The following is a 5,150-nucleotide window of genomic DNA, read 5'->3' on the forward strand; positions in this document are numbered from 1 at the left end:
ATGATTATTTTAAAAGAAATTCACCCTCCATTTTACCCCCTTATGGGCTCAATTTCTAAAAATGCTGAGACAACTATTGTTTTCATTTCTGACTGTGAAACCAAATATCAAAATTCGTAGTTCTAGCTTCGAAATTGCCTTAGTAGCGACATATTTTGAAGAAAGTTTTCATCCGTCCTTTAGGAGTGGAATTTCTAACAACCGCTTCTTAAATAATGCCCACATTATAAGATCCACATCCTCTCAAAATTTCAAGTTTTTATCCTTAGCCGTTTGGTCTGGGTGATGACGAGTCAGTGAGTGAGTGAATCAGTCAGTCAGGCATTCCGGACATCACCTTTTATGAATGTATATTGAAAGGTGGCTACACTGAGCCACAGCGCCAGAGATCGCGCTAGAGAGTATTGTTCCGCCGCCTCCACTGGCAGTGATTATTGAGAACTCGTAGTGGGCAGTGCTTTGGGAGAACTCGTGGTAGTCAGTGCTGAGATGTCGTAGTGAGGAGTGTTTGTTGAGATGAGCTAGTAGGCAGTGCTTGCTGAGATGAGATACTGAAAAGTTCTTGTTGAGATGTGATAGTAGCGAGTCGGTGTGGAGAGATTGTAATGTCTAGAGTGCTTTCCATCAATATAAATTAAGGTAACAAACTACTTTTCTTTTCTTTCTCATTATTTCAATGTCCTGAATAATGCGTCATTACATGTTCAGTCAACAAAGCATCTGGCTTGTGTTCTTGTATTAGAGTGTAATTCTGGTTTTCTTGAGTAATTATGGTATTTCTATTTTCTTTAATTAATTCAGTATAAATGATATTTAAAATTTCTTGTGTTGTTGAAGAAGAACCGTGCCAGATGCGTACATTGAGTCATACTTCCACACACAGAACAGTTACACTTGTGCTTTGGTTTCGTAGGTTTTATAGTTGCTGGGGACTTAATTAATTAATTGTGTTAATGAAAATTTCCATTTCATTCTTTGTTGTTGTTCTATGCAGTCAGATTGCGTAATAATACTAGTCAGGGCCAACCGTTACGAGACTTCGTAACCGTACAGACAGCTACTAAATCAAAAAATTAAAATTATTTGCATTCTATTTTAATTAAGCCCCCATGCAATATGGAGACAGCAACTCAAATTTTTGTTGCCACTATAATCCTTTTCATAGGCAACGTATAAATGTGTCGTGTCGTAGTTTTAGCCGTTTAGAGAGCAAGAAAAAGAGAGATCAGAAAAAGGCCAGCAGCTTCAAGGTCAACATCGATATCGCAGTGCAACACCACCTACCGGTAAAATGTGCCTGCGGCTCTCCTTGTCGTTGTGACCCGATGATAATGGATCAGTGTGACTTGAGAAGAGGTGCTGGATGCGTGTGTGCGAACGGTGCCGTCAGTAAGTTACAAAAAGGAAGCATTTTTGGCATGATTGAACGTAATGCATCTAGCCGGGAAATTGGTGCTCGTTCCGCGCAGAACAACGAGTGCGTGTAGAATGGTTCGTGGAAGGTCGCAGGAAACGACGAGATGGGTCAGGTCGCACCACCCCACTCACCCTCCTAGAAGATTGGAACCCCATTCGAATAGCATTGCACGACAGATCTGCGTCCTTCTCTACTCTGGTGCAGCAGTGGAACAGTGTAACACATCGTACACTATCGTGGGTGACAGTCCGTCGCCTTTTATTATAGCATGGGTTACATGCGCGTCATCCAAATCTGCGCCTAACTTTGGCGAATATGCAGAAACATGCTAGACGGCAACGGTGTATAGAACGACGCCACTGGGGACAGGAATGGAATCAGATAGTGTTTTTGGACGAATCCAGGCCCTACTTGTTTGCAGTCGATTGCCGCATTTTGGTGCGTCGCAGACAGAGAGAGCGACATCACAGTGACTGCATTCGCACAAGACATACAGTGTTAACTTAAGGCCTTATGGCCTGGCTGCTGCTAGGCACAACGACAAATCACATTTGGTGCGTGTCCAGGCCAGTGTTATCTACGTGAATGACATCCTGTGACCTGTAGCTATACCCTTTCTGCACACCACCACAGACGCCATTTTTCAGCGTGACAATGCACGACCACACGTTGTTGCACGAACACGTGTCTTCTTGGTGTAACAGGATGTCAGCCTTTTGTCTTGGCCCGCCAGATCACCAGACTTGTCACCAATCGAAAATGTATGCGATATGGTGAAGCGAGAGGTGCAGCGCTGTGACTCAATGCCAGTAATCACAGGTGAACTTTGGAACCAGGTGAATGCAACATGAATGGCTATACCGCAGGACGCATCCGCGCCTTGTAAGCGTCGATGGCTTAACGCATTGCGGGTTCTACGCCTACTAGGCAACAGGACACATGTTGACCCGAGGTAACTGCAGAATGTACTAACGTACATGTCCTGTGAATATGAAAGTCCTATCTCTAGTCGTTCAACTTGTTCTGTTTTTTCTGAATATCAGTGTAGACAAAAAGATGAAATCGAGGATTAGCCACAAAATTTTAATTATTACCTCCAAAAACTCAGGCTCCGAAAATAAGGGATAGTAATGGAGTACGGAGTACCTTGGAGAGGCAGATAATGGTATGGGTCCAGTTTCGGGCGTTATACTAGACTCTTCACAGGAGTTAAGTTTTCGCAGGCCCACTGGTAGTCACTTTATTGTCGAGTGTAAACCAGAGGCAAGTAATAATCTCAATGATCCCTCTGATACTCCTAAGAAATTAACTGTAAGACACCATAGAATTCTTAAGGTTATGAGGTGGACAGTCAGAAAATTTTGATTATCCCATCGAAAAAGCAAGCTACGACGTGAAACTTCTCTACACATTCACCCTTCAACCCGACAAGTGTGTCCCGACGATGGATGATTGCGCGGAGATCTTGGTTGTAGAAGCCTGCAGTGTGGTTGTTCAGGGAACGGTCAGTCTCGAAAATGATCTCGTCGTCGTTGCTGGAATGCCCTTCGCACACTGGTTTCTTTATCCAAGAAAGAAATCAGAGGAAGAAATCAGTGGGTGTGAGGAAAGTTTTGATAGCCCAAAGAACCAGCAAGTGTGACCGTATGCCGTGCGTTGTCGTCGAGAGAAAAAGAAACCTCCATCGATGGCTTCCAGCGGCGCTTTGTATGTCTGCCCCCCGCCCCCTCCCGCTCCCCGTAGCCTCATTGGGGGCTCATATTTAGTAGCCACATTAAACGGAGACATGAGGAACTGCTGGACTATGACAGGAAAAAATTTGTTACCACCAGTGTATACTATTCTTGGTGTTGTGCTTTTCAGTGCGAAGACTGGGTGATGCAGCTCTCCATAACATCACCAAGTCTCTTCATCTCTGCATAATTATTGTCACACGCTGCCACCGGTACCTGCAGTCACGCTTTGGTCTGCCTCTACAATTTTTGCCAAGCACAATTCCCTCCTGTTGTATCGGCGCATACCGAATTTATTGAACTCAGTCAGTACAGCACTACACGACAGTAGTTCCACTGACAAGGGGAGGCCGCCAATTGTGAAATTCAGATTCAATTCATACTGCGCATAATAAAAGCTCATGGCCAGAGGTGTAATGTGATGCACTTCTCAGCCGTTGTCGAGAAAATCGACAGTTAAAAGAAACCGTTGCGGTGAAATACTCTCTACGATTAAGGATTTCCTACAGCGTCGTGGCGCAGCGGTAAGCGCTCGGGTTCGCAATCCAAAGGTCGCCGGATCGAATCTCGCGCCATGCAACCTTTTTTTTTATATTTTTTTTTTGTAATTCAAATGTGTGTACACACACACACACACACACACACACACACATATATATATATATATATATATATATATATATATATATATATATATATATATATATAAAATTCCCGGCAATCAGTTGCAATAATTATGCATATAATAAGTTGTTGAAAGTCGTTTGTCGTGGAAAAACTGGCGACTTCGAACATCATTAGGTTTTCCGCAAACAAAGTTGTATTTCACAAATGTTATTAATTATCTTCATAATGTTAACCACGTATAGTTAACGGAAGACGTAGAAACGATATTCTGAAACGAATACGTATAGCGTAAGTCAAACGTTCGAATTAGAATAGAAACCCCACGAACACAAATTTGCTGTGGCAGGTATGAAATATAAACTCCGTTACTCGCTCGTTACACTTGAAGGACAGACGTTGAATGGGTCGAAACGAGCCGCTGCATAACAGCGTAGTTGCCTGCTAACTTCGAAAGAAGGTAGATGCGGTCCCTAGCGCAACTTGTAACATCGTCGAAAATCAGTGCGGACGTGAGAGCTATGGTACACACTGTTAAACAAACGGAAAATATATATTTGAATTACAATATACTAATAATAAAAAAAAATGTTGCATGGCGCGAGATTCGATCCGGCGACCTTTGGATTACGAACCCGAACACGTACCGCTGCGCCACGACGCTATAGAAAATTAGTGATCGTAGAGAGTATTTCACGGCAACGGTTTCTTTTAACTGTCGATTTTCTCGACAACGGCTGAGAAGTGCATCTTGGTGCTTTGCCACATTACACCTCTGGCCATGAACTTTTATTATGCGCAGTATGAATCGAATCTGGATTTCACAATTGGCGGCCTCCCCTTGTGAGCAGTTAATTAAATTATACTGTTCATTCGAGAATACACAATAGGAAGCGAAAGACGTCATCGGCAGACAAAAAGGTCAGAATTGCAATGCAGAAGCTCCAAGTTCGTGATCACAGGATGGCAACGTCCAAGACCGACGCCTGAAAATAGACGAGACTGAAGGCATACGGGCACGGCCAGAACTGCCCCTCGAAGTCGGCGGCAGCGCAGTTACAGGCGGCCGGTTGCTGGTGGTTGTTTACCGGCGAATGGTGTGCTGGCGCTTGCAGCGCCCAGCTCCTGGTGTTGCGCAGTGCACGCAGCATCGCCGTGCTATGCGGATATCGATATTCCATCGCAATCTCTGGATCCGCTTGCTATAGCACCGCCAGTTACAAAAATTAACTATTTATCGATTCGTTAGATTGTGTGCTGTCAACTCACTCCTTCGTTTAGTCAAGTTGTGCTGTAAATATCTTTCGTCCCAGATTTAATAAAAGCCCTTTTTATTAGTTACCCGAGCTACCCATCCGAATGTTCAGCATTCTCCT

Source organism: Schistocerca nitens, chromosome 1 (assembly GCF_023898315.1).
Source record: "Schistocerca nitens isolate TAMUIC-IGC-003100 chromosome 1, iqSchNite1.1, whole genome shotgun sequence".
In the NCBI taxonomy this organism is placed as follows: domain Eukaryota; kingdom Metazoa; phylum Arthropoda; class Insecta; order Orthoptera; family Acrididae; genus Schistocerca; species Schistocerca nitens.